Source organism: Artemia franciscana, unplaced genomic scaffold (assembly GCF_032884065.1).
Source record: "Artemia franciscana unplaced genomic scaffold, ASM3288406v1 Scaffold_1343, whole genome shotgun sequence".
Lineage (NCBI taxonomy): Eukaryota > Metazoa > Arthropoda > Branchiopoda > Anostraca > Artemiidae > Artemia > Artemia franciscana.
In genome coordinates, this window is record NW_027062798.1 from 23,485 (window position 1) to 39,612 (window position 16,128).

Consider the following 16,128-nt stretch of genomic DNA (forward strand, 5'->3'; position numbering starts at 1 on the left):
ACTTGTTGCTACCACATGGAAAGCTTCCAAGTGATTGGAAGAAGGCAATAGTCATCCCAATTCATAAGAAGGGTAGCAAAACCTCAGCAGCAAACTATAGACCTATCAGCCTTACCTGTGTGGCATGCAAGGTCATGGAGAGAATTGTCAACAAACACATCATTAAACATTTTGAGGCTAACTCGCTCATAAGGAGCAGCCAGCATGGTTTTTGTTCTAAGAGATGAGTGGATACAAACCTTCTTGAGTCTTACAGTCTTGTAACTGACCTACTAGAAAAAGGAGTACCAGTGGATATAATCCTGGTGGATCTAGCCAAAGGTTTCCTCAACGTTTGTCACCACTACCTCATTCACAGGCTATGCACCCTTTCTCTTAATCCAAAAGTGATCAGTTGAACTGAGGATTTTCTGAGGGACAGAACACAGCAAGTGAAAGCGACTAAAGGAAAAAACAGTCGCTCACTCTCTGATAAAGTCAAATTCACCAGCAGGATCCCCCAGGGCAGTGACCTGGGCCCTACCCTGCTCAATATATACATAAATGAGCTAGCCCTTATCACCAGTAACAAAACCAATTTCTATGTGGATGATTCAAAACTCATAGGTCCTGCCAATACCCCTTCTGCCTGCCAATCCCTCCAAACTGATCTCAACCACATGTGTTCCTGGGTCAAAAGATGGTTGCTGGAATTCAATGCTGAAAAATACAAAGTCATACACTTTGGACACAACAACCCCAAGCAACAATACCTAATAACCCAAAACCCTGGGAGTCACCACATACTGGAGCATGTTCAGCAGCAGAGAGACCTTGGAGTTAATGTAGACTCCAAGTTGAAATTCAGCTCCCACTTACAGAAGATCTCAGCCAATGCTAGGCATCATTAAAAACAGTATTACCAGCTGAAGTAGACATGTAATCACCAAGATCTACAAAGGACTGGTAAGACCATGTTTGGAGGTGGGGACCATCCTGGGCACCCCTTGATTCAAAAAGGACAAGGTAGTGCTTGAGAAATCCAACAAAGGGCCACTAAGCTGATTGCAGGTATGGAAAACAAGCCCTACAGTGAATGGCTGAGGGAACTCAACCTCCACTCTTTAATCTACAGGTGGAAATGTGGGGAAATGATCCAGGCACATAAACTCCTCTTTACCAATCAAGAAAAGGAGCTCCTGGAGATTGACCCCTCCCATGTAACATGAGGACACCCAAAACAAATCTCCAAACTTCATGCAAGGACTGGAGAAAGATGCAGCTTCTTCCCAAACAGATTGTGAACCTCTGGAACAACCTCAAGGAGAACATTGTTTCTGCTGAATCAACAGATGTATTCAAATGCCGTCAGGATGCTGAGTGGAGTGACAAACTGTGGAGATTTGACTGGGATGCACCAGAATCTAATCAACCATGTATGCAACTGTCATCACAAGGAGTGATTCAACAGGATCAAAAGTCCTTATTTCAGTCTAAGCTGTGATTTAAGGTAATTACATTATATAGGCTATTACTAACCAAATATTCAACAAATGGTTTACTGATAATAGAGCATTGTTGATAACCCAAGCCCTCAACCTATTTGACATCCAGTAGATTCAGATCTCCAAGAAGAATTAAGTCTTGATTATTATGATGGGATGCTTGTTCAGCCAACTGGATTAGAGCTTGGTAAGATGCAAGGACACCTAGCGCTTCTGTATATGCAACCTATCAGCAATGGTTTACCCTCATTAATAATACTGACAGCTTACAATTCCAAAGAGTTTACCCGGAAAGAATAGCATTCTGTTGCAAACCCTGATTTTTCTATACATTAAAGCTGCTTTTTATTGTTGGGAACTTAAAAAAAAAAATTCTAAAATGTAGTCACTTGGCCACACAGACATAAATAGAAATGGATTCAAGTCTACTAGCCTACTTAAATATGCTGTGCAGCACAATGTGTCTTGAAATTTGATGGAAGCTAGGCTGTGATAATTTAAAAGTATGACATAGGGTCTACCCCATTTTTGTAACTTTTTAGGAGAGCCAAAAAACAGAAAGAAATTTTTCAATTGGGGTGGCTCTGAAGAACAACACTAATGGAGAAAAAGGGAACATATTCTAAACCAAATTGTATGCTTTTTCAGTGTTGTAAAAACCTATACACCTTGTACACACATAGTTATAATAAGTAGGCCTAATATAATGTAGTTTACTGTTTAATATAGGCCTACAACATAATATATTAAGGTGAGTTGTATAATTTAGGATACCTACATTATATTGTAAAAATTGCCTTCTAGTAGCCTCCTTAATGCTTTATTTAAAAGCACTATGAACTGAACATTACCAATGCCTTAAAAAAGAGACAAACAGGAAAAAAAGCAGTGTCATTCAAAGGACAAATTCTTGTCCTTTTTTAAGCACTGGCAATGTCCTGTTTGAATTGTATTTATTGATGTTGGGTATAATTTTTGCTTAATTGTCAGATTTTTGGGTGCTGCTTTCTTAAAGAAGTTTAGCAATTTTTATCTGGTCTATTGGACTTATTTCATTGTTAGTTTTTCTTATAATTTGAACTTCTATTTATTTTTAAAAACAGACTTTATTGGCAGTTTGGACACTTTACATTGTCATTAGGCCTGCTAGCCTACTCTGTGTTGGCAGTTGCTGGGTCTAATTGCTGTTTCTTATGCATGATTCCTGTTTTATTGTTTCAATAATTGACTAGAGGGACTCTTCTAGGACAGAAAATGTAAATGTAAAATGTAAATTTCTACCTAGATTACTCTAGTGTACATATAGGCTATAGTGGAGTTGAAGTCAAAATGTGTTGGCTACAATTAGTCTACATACACTGTTACTAAGTAAGCCTAGCCTACTAAGAACTGTTTTCTCAACATTTTTATTTCTCAATAGCCCTAATTCCAGGCTTTTTCATGGAGAGAAATCATTAAATAGGATTTAAAGAAGAACTATACATTTGTTTTTTGTAGTGTTGTTGCAGAGAAAATACTCTTGGCTTTCACCCTCTGCGTCACCAAACAATAATTAAACTTAAATCATAGTAGCAAAAAGAACATACAAATCAAATAAATCAAATCATCTTCTCTTCTCACCACACTCTTGTGACTGGAAAAAAAAAAGAAAGAAGTGAAATTACAACCAGTTGAAAATCTTTGTTGAAGACACAATAACTCCTAATGCCTCCAATATTTTTAACTCCTTATCTTTAGTAACACGAGTGAAACCTAAAACAAGAGGAGTGGACGTCTTCAGGCCCAATGATTCAATTTTTCTGATCAGAATATTTCTCTCAGTTGTGAAACAAGGGCATTCTGAGAGAATGTGATCTATTGTTTCATCAATATTTACACACCTATAAAAAGGGCATGACTTGCTATCTGTAAGATGATATAGTGCTTGATGAGATCTGGTCATTGCATGACCAGTTCTCAGATGGAAAATAGAGTTTGCAATTTTCCTATTTGGGTGGATAAGGTGATGTGGGATATAATGCCCCTCAAAAGAAAAAACATAAATATTTGTTGTTGCAATAAATGTATTATTAATTCTAAGAGAACTTGCAGCAGAGGTTATTAACTTTGAAGTTTCATTTACAGTGAGAGGAACCTTCCAAGTAATTGGGTGGTGGATAACCTGTTTTGCAATACTGTCAGCAATTTCATTTCCCTTAATCCTTATGTGAGAAGGAACCCAGACAATTTCAGTTGAAGACAATCAGAAGACATTACTTTCTGAATCTTTCCCTGTAGATGAACAATAATTGGAATAACTTTTCCTTGCCTCTTTTTTAGATCAGAAAGAACACTTTTAGAGTCAGAAAAGATAACAAATGCACCTGATCCTACTCCCAGCACTGTAAGCACTGTATCCAAAGCTTTTTGGAGAGCAAGACATTCTGCATGGAAAATGGAGATTCCATCTGAAACTCTAATCCCAATTGATGAGCCATTCCACTCAGAAAAAATGCCTATGGATGCCTTCCCATCATTTGAGACAGATCCATCAGTAAATATCTCTTTCCAATTATATAATTCAACCATTTTAGCTAGTGTAAGTTGATGAAGGATTAGACTATTCATTTTATTCTTATGACAATCCATGCTAACTTACTTGTTGTTGTTGTAGAGAAAATACGCTCGGCTTTCGCCCTCTGCGTCACCAAACAATAATTAAACTTAAAATCACAGAAACGAAAAGAACATACAAATCAAATAAATCAAATCATCTTCTCTTCTCACCACACTCTTGTGACTGAAAAAAAAAAAAAAAAAAAAAAAAAAGGAAAAAAAAAAAAAAAAAAAAAAAAAATGAAATTACAACCAGTTGAAAATCTTTGTTGAAGACACAAAAACTCCCAATGCCTCCAATATTTTTAACTCCTTATCTTTACTAACACGAGTGAAACCTAAAACGAGAGGAGTGGACGTCTTCAGGCCCAATGATTCAATTTTTCTGATCAGAATATTTCTCTCAGTTGTGAAACGAGGGCATTCTGAGAGAATGTGATCTATAGTTTCATCAATATTTACACACCTAAAAAAAGGGCATGACTTGCTATCTGTAAGATGATATAGTGCTTGACGAGATCTGGTCATTGCATGACCAGTTCTCAGACGGAAAATAGAGTTTGCAATTTTCCTATTTGGGTGGATAAGGTGATGTGGGATATAATGCCCCTCAAAAGACAAAACATAAATATTTGTTGTTGCAATACATCTATTATTAATTCTAATAGAACTTGCAGCAGAGGTTATTAACTTTGAAGTTTCGTTTACAGTGAGAGCAACCTTCCAAGTAATTGGGTGGTGGATAGCCTGTTTTGCAATACTGTCAGCAATTTCATTTCCCTTAATCCTTATGTGAGAAGGAACCCAGACCATTTTCAGTTGAAGACCATCAGAAGACATTATTTTCTGAATTTTTCCCTGTAGATGAACAATAATTGGAATAACTTTTCCTTGCCTCTTTTTTAGATCAGAAAGAACACTTTTAGAGTCAGAAAAGATAACAAATGAGCCTGATCCTACTTCCAGCACTGTATCCAAAGCTTTTTGGAGAGCAAGACATTCTGCATGGAAAATGGAGATTCCATCTGAAACTCTAATCCCAACTGATGAGCCATTCCACTCAGAAAAAATGCCTATGGATGCCTTCCCATCATTTGAGACAGATCCATCAGTAAATATCTTTTTCCAATTATAAAATTCAACCATTTTAGCTAGTGTAAGTTGATGAAGGATTAGACTATTCATTTTATTCTTAGGACAATCCATGCCAGGGATTTTTATATCTATAACATTATCAATGCTATTAGGGGTGTTGGGAGATATCTGGGTCTGACAAGAAAAGATTAGGTTTTCAGGAACACCTATGCCATTGAGCAAGGAGACCAACTTGATAATGGCTGGACTACTATATGTCTTCCAATTTTCATAGAGAAATGTATGATTTATGAGACACTCCTTGAGAACATGGAGGTTTTGGTTAGTATTTACTTTCATAAAGTAATTAGAAGAAAGTTTCAAGAATCTTTCTTCTAAAGAAGGTATATTAACCTCATTGAAAAGAGCTGCAATAGGAGTACTTTTTAGTGCACCTGTGATTAATCTCAGGCCATGGTGAACTATTGATTCAATTTTAGAAATTAACTTTTTTGAAGCTGAGTAATAGACAGGGAGACAATATTCAATCTTTCCATATATTATAGATGTGAATAGTTTTCGAAGACTATCTCGGCTAGCTCCCCACTTTTGCCCAGCAACAGCACGCATAAAATTCAGTCGTTTTTCAAGTGCATCACAAAGATGAGAGATATGAACATTCCAATTTAACTTACTATCCAGCCACATACCAAGGAATTTCACATTCCTGGCAAAATGAATTTGTTGTTTATATAGAGTCAGATTAATTGAGAGATCTTGCCTAAGGTCAATTTTCCTAGAGAAAACCATGCCAGTGGTCTTTGGGATAGAAAAAACCAGATTTTTTGTATTAAGCCATATTGACAGTTTATCAATTGCTCCCTGGAGCTTGGGTTGACAAGCTTCAGGAGAGGAGCCTTCAGTCCAAAGAGCTAAGTCATCTGCATATAAGACAAACTTTATTGAGGGCATATCAGCCAAAATAATATCATTAATCAGTATGTTAAAAAGAAGAGGACTCAAAACTCCTCCTTGAGGAACACCTAATGAGACTGTACTAGCAGAGGAGCATATGGATCCAACTCTGGTTTTAATAGTCCTATTAAAAAGCATTGACCTGCACCACTTCCAGAAATTATTTCCAACATTAAATTTATGAGCCTGTCTTAGGATTGCAAAGGGGTCCAGTGTATCATAAGCTTTCTTAATATCAAAGAAGACTGCAGAAACAACTCTCTTTCTTGTAAAAGCTTTCTTAATGTCATGATCAAGTTGAATTAGGTTATCAAGGGTTGATCTACCTTTCCGAAAACCTGCTTGTTCAGCAATAAGAGAATTATCAATAAGGGGTTCAAATCTCAGCTTAATCATTTTCTCATAGAGTTTAGCAATGCATGAGGTTAAGGCAATTGGGCGGTATGAAGCTGGGTCTGAACGATCCCCTTTACCTTTATATATTGGGACTAGAATAGAAGACTTCCAAGCAGATGGGACAGTGCCACTTTCCCAACATCTGTTAAACAAGTAAAGAAGAGGGACCAAGAAAGTTGGTGGAAGAGCTCTAAGCATCTTATTGTGGACCAAATCTTCACCCATTGCTGAGTCATTTAGAGACTGTATTGTAGAAGTTAGCACATCCATATCAAAATCTTTGTCAAGATTAGTGACAGACCCTGGGGGAAACTGAGCTTCCATAAACATAGAGTTATTATATGTGTTACTATTTGAAGATTGACCTGCAAAATAACTATTCAAAGACTCTGCCACTTCATATGGCTTGTACATAATTGAACCACCATTGGACTTAATCTTTGGAGTAGACTGATCACTATGCTGATAACCTGCAAATTTTCTGAAATTTTTCCAAAGTGTTTTAGAAGGAGTTGACTGATTAAACTGATTTTCACAAATATCTTCCCAAGCTGCTTTTCTTTCAGCTAGGACATGTTTCTTAAAAGTAGCTTCGGCCTTTCTCATTTCAATTTTTTTGAAAAGGTTGCTTTTATCTGAAAGCCAGATTTTTCTAGCATTACACTTATTTTGTTTTAGTGATTCTAAATTATTATTCCAAAAGTGAACATTTTTTTTCCTATTTTTTACTAGTCGTGTTTGGAGTTTAAAAAATAAATTTGAAGCATCAATGATGCTTTTAGTGATATTTTCATTTAAAACATCTATATCATTAATTAGGGCAGGTACCATACTCCCCAATTTAAGTGCCCATGGTTTCCAATTATCATCATTGAAAATCCATCTAGGAGCAATGTTAAATTTAGAGAGAACTGGTCTTTTTGACAGTTCTGTAATAAGTGGGTAATGCTGGCTACCAAGATTGTCATGGAACCTGGACACCTTACTATAAGCAGATAGTCTGCTACCAACAAAACAAAGATCAATGGTTGAGTTTTTACCATTGGAGGAGTGCACATAAGTTCCTAAATTCTTAGGTGTGATTAGTGTGTGGGAAATCTGACTGATAGAGATTGAATCCAAGAGCAACAATGATTGAGGGTCTCTAGGGTGGGTTGAGTCCCACAGGGGATGGTGAAGATTGAAATCTCCAAGTATTAGTTGGTTTGGGGAAAGATCTAATAATTTCTTGAAGGTTGGGTTATTGAAAGAAGAGGGTTTATTTATATAGATATTGACTACTGACAAGGGGGGAAGGTCATCCATCTCAACCTTTATAACTAGTATTTCCATTGATGACTGGACATCAATATTGACAACAGAGCTAATCAAGTCCTTTCTCACAAGAGTCAATAGGCCTCCACCTTTTTGAGAAGAGGAATTTAGGACCCTATCTTTTCTATGTGATGTATAATTTTTAATGCTAAAATTTCTTCCAGGGGACAAATGGGATTCTTGGATGCAGACAATTTCTGGGGATTCAATGTCCAAAAATCTTTTTAACTCAACCAAACGATCAATGGGTAGACCTGTAGTGTTAAATTGAACTATTTTCATTCTAAACTGTTAGCTGTCTTTGATATTAAGGATTGTTTCCGTTTGTTTTTAGTTGCTTTCTGTTTTGAGATAGGTGAGAGAGCATTTGCATTTCTTTTAAGGAATTGATTTTTTGCTGGAGAAGGTTTTTTGGAGATTTCTGATGTTGGTTTTACAGGTGAAGTAGAGATTGGGACAGAGTCAAGAGATTCCAAATCATCTTCAGAAATAGAATGATTTGAGGTGAGATCTTTAAATGTTCTATCAGATGGTGCATGTGAGGAACTAAAGTCTTGAAACATTTTTTCCAAACGGCCTGAGATAGAATCTTCAATTTGTTTAAATTTTGAGGATAGGAATGAGCTGATCATTTCAGGAATTCTAACTATCAAGATATCATCAATTATTTTCTTGATTAGGGGTTCTAAGACTGTTTGTTGAGTTGACATGAATGGGCTAGGAGTGGGGTTTTCAGGGGATGGAATGGGAGGGAATTCTTCATTAGAAAGAGCTGGAGTTGTGTCATTTAGTTGCATGTTGGATTTAAGGATATCTGCATACTTTTTTTTTGCAGCACCAATAGTGATTTTTTCTTGTACTGCCTTAACAATAACCTTTTCAACATTTTTTGTTACAGGACATGCTTTGTCTTTAGCATGATGGTTGCCAAGACAATTGGGGCACTTGAATAGTGTAATATTGTCTCTCTTAATAATACAAGAAGATGTTAGATGGTTGTTGGCACATCTTGAACATCTAGGTTTACTGCAACATACTTTGGCAGTGTGGCCATGCCTTTGGCAGTGATTGCAGATCATGACACGGGGAATATATGTCTTGACTTTTTTTCCATACCCAGAATACAAATAAATTCAGGAAGATCAAGTGAAGGAGTAAGGATAAACCCATCAACATTCATCTTGTCAGATGTCTGTTGACCAAAAAGTGGACGTACTCTTGTGAAACCTTGATCCATCAGTTCATCTAATAAGGTTTCACTTGTAAAAATACCCTTGTCAAAGAATACCAGCCCCTCAGGCATGAAACCGTTGGGGGAGTTTGAGTGCAATCCCTGAGAGCCTTGAGCTGAGGAATCCTTCTCACATGAGAATGTTAATGATTGGTTATTATCCAAAACTAGCTCCCCTATCGCTAGTATCTTGTTCAGTACTGCTTGATTTCTGATCTTAAGGCAGTTAGAACCATTTGAGGATTCTACCAAAATTGTATCTTTTTGGCATTCATTAAATTGATTTCTCAATTGCTAACTTACTTAAAAAAGTTTTCACAGAGATTTCGAATTTTTCTATCGACGTTACCAATGAGGTTAGCCTCCCCTCGAAAAAAAATATAGAGAGCAGCCTTACTAGTTTTGGTGTTTCAGAGACACAACGTTTTTGATACAGTTCAACTGAAATAATTTTATGGTACCAATCAATTTGGTGCTTATCCTCCTCTAGCCTCAGTTACTCAGGCTTCTAGTACACATTAATGCCATTCCAAATACCCTAAAGGTGCTCGGATATCCGACCCTTTTTTAACATTTTAGATAGGGCATATGTACATCTGTATCATGTACTTTTTGCCTGTTTTCTATTCCGTTCTTTCATAGAATCTCCCGTGGATTCCAAACGTGTCTCGTGGTACTGCAGTGGGTTTGATCTCAGCTTGGTAATGCGTGGATCCGTATTAAGAACCCAGCTGTAGCGATTTGACGCTAGGATCTTAGTAGTCAAGATGTGCTGTTAATCCGACATAATACAGCACAGTAAATTCCACATGAATGTAATATGTATACTTATCAAATAGTTCATGGTAGCGAACTCTAAGTAAGGAGCGACCCGGCTCAATGGTGACAAAAACTCTAAAAAACGAATTTGACACCAACAGATACATTTGCTGATTTTAAACATATAAGTTTAGTCCTACTCATCAAAAGTTACGAGCCAGGAAAAATTTGCCTTATTTTCGAAAAAAGGGAAAAACACACTTTAAAAATCACCCCATCAGATTCAGCGTATCAGAGAATACTACTGCAGAGGATTCAAGCTCCTATCTGCAAAACTGTGGAATTTTGGATTTTTTTGCCAGAAGAAACGTCACGGATGTGTGTTTATGTGTTTTTTTTATTTGTTCCTCCAAGGCTAAAGGTTTAGACCGTTCTCATGAAATTTTTCATGGGGAAGAGAATTTTCTATGAAGGAGGCGTCAGATTTCCCTCAGGTATTTAAAAAACGATCAGAAATGAAATTAAAGAAACAAGTTTTTTATCGTTTAATTCTTCTTTTAAATAATCTTGGATTTAAATAGAGTCATTCAAATTACATCAGGTTTAAAGGGAACGGTCTGGTAGCCTAGCAACTGGCCTAAAAATCTGTTTATGCTCGCATTTGATCTATTTCTGTCGGATGGTTCAGTAGTTAGTTTGGGAAAAGTCAACTGAAACCTGACAAGATAATATGAACAAACCAAAAGCAAGAGACAAGGTTAGGCGCATGGATTGTCGGTCAAACTTTGATTACGAGTGGAAAAGAAGGCAAGAAATTCCCAAAACAATTGAAAAGTAATTAAGATTCAAAGAAAAGGAGTTCCACGTGACCCTTTCAAAGCTATTGGATTCAGGATAGTGAAAACAACTCGATTACAATACGAGGTTGAGAGGGATATAACGCTTGAGAAGGACAAGCAAGATTTGGTTTTGGACCTAGTCTCCTCCTGACTTTGGACTCCAGAGCCCCCTGTCTCCTCCCAATGTTTCTTTTGGTATGCTATTTACTTTTTAACATTTATCTCTCCATATTTTCACGGACAAAACGTAAATTTTCAGTAGGCTAATTAGTTTTTGAAATATAGCGTTAAGGCTACAGTAGTCCAGGGTCCTGTGTTCTTCTGAATTGTTTTCTCCAATATTTGGTGAGGTTATGAGAGAATTCGAAAAGAATCAATTTCTTAATGCCCGTTAACTGACCCTTTTGACTCAAATGCTCTATTGCAAAACTGAATGCATGAGGTCTAATTGTTCTTTTAGAAAAATAGTAAGGCCTGAACCAAATGTCGTTTATAATATGGCTAAAAAAGAAAAAAAAAATGGATGTTCCCATACACATAAACGCAATTGTTATTATTTGATTTATTTATTGACAAGCATATGGTGGAGATTTCGTGGTGATTTTTGTCGATTTGGGGATTCTCGAAACTCAACCAAGCTCATTTTTAGGCCAAAGCTTTCGATGAGTGAGCAAGCCAAAGGGATACTATCATCACTTTTTGATTGATCTTCAAATATAGAGGAATCTAAATCATCCTTATAGGGTTCTTCTTATTTACAGAGCCAGCAGTAAAGGTTAATTCAACGATGAGGCTTGTTAGTGGATTGAAGAATATTTATTATAAAAGGTGTGTACATTTTTAGTATCCAATGGACTCCTTTTTCCAAATACAATTCTTGGCAAATTTCGTAGTTAAGAAATTCCCTTTTAATACAAAATAGATACACTATTTAAAAATAGATACAATCACAATCTCTTTAATGTGTACAGGAAGGTTTAAATCGAATATTGTCAAATAGTTAGTCGTAAGGAATTGTAGTAAAGAGCAACCCGGCTCAATAGAAACCGAAACTCTAAAAAACGGAATTTTGATGCCAATAGTTACAACAAAAGAATTACATTTTAGTGCTGATTTTAAATATAAAAGTTTCATCAAGTTTAGTCTAGCCCATCAAAAGTTACGAGCCTGAGGAAATTTGCCTCATTTTAGAAAATAGGGGGAAACACCCCCTAAAAGTCATAGAATCTTAACGAAAATCACGTTGCGAGAGGACTCATTCTAACGGAAATCAAAAGTTCTAGTGCATTTTTTAAATGACCAAAAAAATGGAGGGCACCCAGGCCCCCTCCCACGCTTACTTTTTCCCCATAATAACTGGATCAAAATTTTGAGATAGCTATTCTGTTCAGTTTAGTCGAACACCTAATAGCTGTGTCTTTGGAGACGACTTAATCCCCCACAGTCCCCGTGGGAGGGGACTGTGCACACTCTGCCATCAGTAATATTTAGTTTATTCCAACGGTTAGACTATACAGGCTAATCCAGCAAACTCTGCTGTTAGTAATCTATAGCTTATCCCACTGGTTAGACCAACAGGTTCTGCCTTCAATACCATATAGGTTATCCCACTGGTTCAATAGCGCATATTCGTTTCGCCTTCTCTGCTATCAATAATATTTAGTCTATTCCAACGGTTAGACTATACAGGCTAATCCTGCAATCTCTGCTGTTAGTAATCTATAGCTTATCCCACTGGTTAGACCAACAGGTTCTGCCTTCAATACCATATAGGTTATCCCCCTGGTTCAATAGCGCATATTCGTTTCGCACACTCTGCTATCAGTAATATTTAGTTTATTCCAACGGTTAGACTATACAGGCTAATCCAGCAAACTCTGCTGTTAGAAATCTATAGCTTATCCCACTGGTTAGACCAACAGGTTCTGCATTCAATACCATATAGGTTATCCCACTGGTTCAATAGCGCATATTCGTTTCGCACACTCTGCTATCAGTAATATTTAGTTTATTCCAACGGTTAGACTATACAGGCTAATCCAGCAAACTCTGCTGTTAGTATTCTATAGCTTATCCCACTGGTTAGACCAACAGGTTCTGCCTTCAATACCATATAGGTTATCCCACTGGTTCAATAGCGCATATTCGTTTCGCACACTCTGCTATCAGTAATATTTAGTTTATTCCAACGGTTAGACTATACAGGCTAATCCTGCAATCTCTGCAGTTAGTAATCTATAGCTTATCCCACTGGTTAGACCAACAGGTTCTGCCTTCAATACCATATAGGTTATCCCACTGGTTCAATAGCGCATATTCGTTTCGCAGACTCTGCTATCAGTAATATTTAGTTTATTCCAACGGTTAGACTATACAGGCTAATCCAGCAAACTCTGCTGTTAGTAATCTATAGCTTATCCCACTGGTTAGACCAACAGGTTCTGCCTTCAATACCATATAGGATACCCACTGGTTCAATAGCGCATATTCGTTTCGCACACTCTGCTATCAGTAATATTTAGTTTATTCCAACGGTTAGACTATACAGGCTAATCCAGCAAACTCTGCTGTTAGTAATCTATAGCTTATCCTACTGGTTAGACCAACAGGTTCTGCCTTCAATACCATATAGGTTATCCCACTGGTTCAATAGCGCGTATTCGTTTCGCACACTCTGCTATCAGTAATATTTAGTTTATTCCAACGGTTAGACTATACAGGCTAATCCTGCGATCTCTGCTGTTAGTAATCTATAGCTTATCCCACTGGTTAGACCAACAGGTTCTGCCTTCAATACCATATAGGTTATCCCACTGGTTCAATAGCGCATATTCGTTTCGCACACTCTGCTATCAGTAATATTTAGTTTGTTCCAACGGTTAGACTCGTCCAACAGGTTCTGCCATTAGTGATATATGGTTCATCCCCCGAGTTAGATCGTTAGACTATACAGGCTAATCCAGCAAACTCTGCTGTTAGTAATCTATAGCTTATCCCACTGGTTAGACCAACAGGTTCTGCCTTCAATACCATATAGGTTATCCCACTGGTTCAATAGCGCATATTCGTTTCGCACACTCTGCTATCAGTAATATTTAGTTTATTCCAACGGTTAGACTATACAGGCTAATCCTGCAATCTCTGCTGTTAGTAATCTATAGTTTATCCCACTGGTTAGACCAACAGGTTCTGCCTTCAATACCATATAGGTTATCCCACTGGTTCAATAGCGCATATTCGTTTCGCACGCTCTGCTATCAGTAATATTTAGTTTATTCCAACGGTTAGACTATACAGGGTAATACTGCAATCTCTGCTGTTAGCAATCTATAGCTTATCCCACTGGTTAGACCAACAGGTTCTGCCTTCAATACCATATAGGTTATCCCACTGGTTCAATAGCGCATATTCGTTTTGCACACTCTGCTATCAGTAATATTTAGTTTATTCCAACGGTTAGACTATACAGGCTAATCCAGCAAACTCTGCTGTTAGTAATCTATAGCTTATCCCACTGGTTAGACCAACAGGTTCTGCCTTCAATACCATATAGGTTATCCCACTGGTTCAATAGCGCGTATTCGTTTCGCACACTCTGCTATCAGTAATATTTAGTTTATTCCAACGGTTAGACTATACAGGCTAATCCTGCAATCTCTGCTGTTAGTAATCTATAGCTTATCCCAATGGTTAGACCAACAGGTTCTGCCTTCAATACCATATAGGTTATCCCACTGGTTCAATGGCGCATATTCGTTTCGCACACTCTGCTATCAGTAATATTTAGTTTATTCCAACGGTTAGACTATACAGGCTAATCCAGCAAACTCTGCTGTTAGTATTCTATAGCCTATCCCACTGGTTAGACCAACAGGTTCTGCCTTCAATACCATATAGGTTATCCCACTGGTTCAATAGCGCATATTCGTTTCGCACACTCTGCTATCAGTAATATTTAGTTCATTCCAACGGTTGGACTATACAGGCTAATCCAGCAAGCTCTGCTGTTAGTAATCTATAGCTTATCCCACTGGTTGGACCAACAGGTTCTGCCTTCAATACCATATAGGTTATCCCACTGGTTCAATAGCGCATATTCGTTTCGCACACTGTGCTATCAGTAATATTTAGTTTATTCCAACGGTTAGACTATACAGGCTAATCCAGAAAACTCTGCTGTTAGTAATCTATAGCTTATCCCACTGGTTAGACCAACAGGTTATGCCTTCAATACCATATAGGTTATCCCACTGGTTCAATAGCGCATATTCGTTTCGCACACTCTGCTATCAGTAATAATTAGTTTATTCCAACGGTTAGACTATACAGGCTAATCCAGCAAGCTCTGCTGTTAGTAATCTATAGCTTATCCCACTGGTTAGACCAACAGGTTCTGCCTTCAATACCATATAGGTTATCCCACTGGTTCAATAGCGCATATTCGTTTCGCACACTCTGCTATCAGTAATATTTAGTTTATTCCAACGGTTTGTTTATACAGGCTAATCCAGCAAACTCTGCTGTTAGTAATCTATAGCTTATCGCACTGGTTAGACCAACAGGTTCTGCCTTCAATACCATATAGGTTATCCCACTGGTTCAATAGCGCATATTCGTTTCGCACACTCTGCTATCAGTAATATTTAGTTTATTCCAACGGTTAGACTATACAGGCTAATCCTGCAATCTCTGCTGTTAGTAATCTATAGCGTATCCCACTGGTTAGACCAACAGGTTCTGCCTTCAATACCATATAGGTTATCCCACTGGTTCAATAGCGCATATTCGTTTCGCACACTCTGCTATCAGTAATATTTAGTTTATTCCAACGGTTAGACTATACAGGCTAATCCAGCAAGCTCTGCTGTTAGTAATCTATAGCTTATCCCACTGGTTAGACCAACAGGTTCTGCCTTCAATACCATATAGGTTATCCCACTGGTTCAATAGCGCATACTCATTTCGCACACTCTGCTATCAGTAATATTTAGTTTATTCCAACGTTTGAACTATACAGGCTAATCCTGCAATCTCTGCTGTTAGTAATATATAGTTTTGGTTAGCCAGGTTCGGCTTTTAGCGATAGATAGTTTATCCCACAGGTTCGACTGTGCAGGCTCGTCTATCAGGCTTAGCTGCTAGTAATTTACAGGTTACTCCACTGATTTGATGGTGCAGACTTGTCCAGCAGGCTCTGCCATTAGTGATATATGGTTCATCCCACGAGTCAGATCGTACAGGCTTGTTCGGCAAACTCTGCTGTTAGCAAAATGTGGCTTATCCCCTGATTAGATTCAGATTTTGTCAGTTTGCTCTTGACAGCAAATACATTTTTAACCAAATCTTTAGACGAGAACTAGGTGAGCACCAGGGCAATCATATCAGGCCGTGTAAGATTCGTGGGAAGGGTAAACTTATACTCTTTACTTAGTTCCGAAACAGTAAACCTGTACGCCCATCT

General features: G+C 37.6%; 1 long non-coding RNA gene across 1 annotated transcript in view; it reads right to left on the reverse strand.

Annotated features, from left to right (window-relative positions):
- The window catches only part of LOC136042477 (uncharacterized), a 30,451-nt gene extending 21,038 nt beyond the window's left edge, over positions 1 to 9,413 (reverse strand). Inside the window, exon 1 of the long non-coding RNA XR_010621324.1 lies at positions 9,373 to 9,413. This is a non-coding gene — a long non-coding RNA (uncharacterized LOC136042477). The remainder of the gene's footprint in view (positions 1 to 9,372) is intronic.
- Positions 9,414 to 16,128: the final 6,715 nt, after the last annotated feature.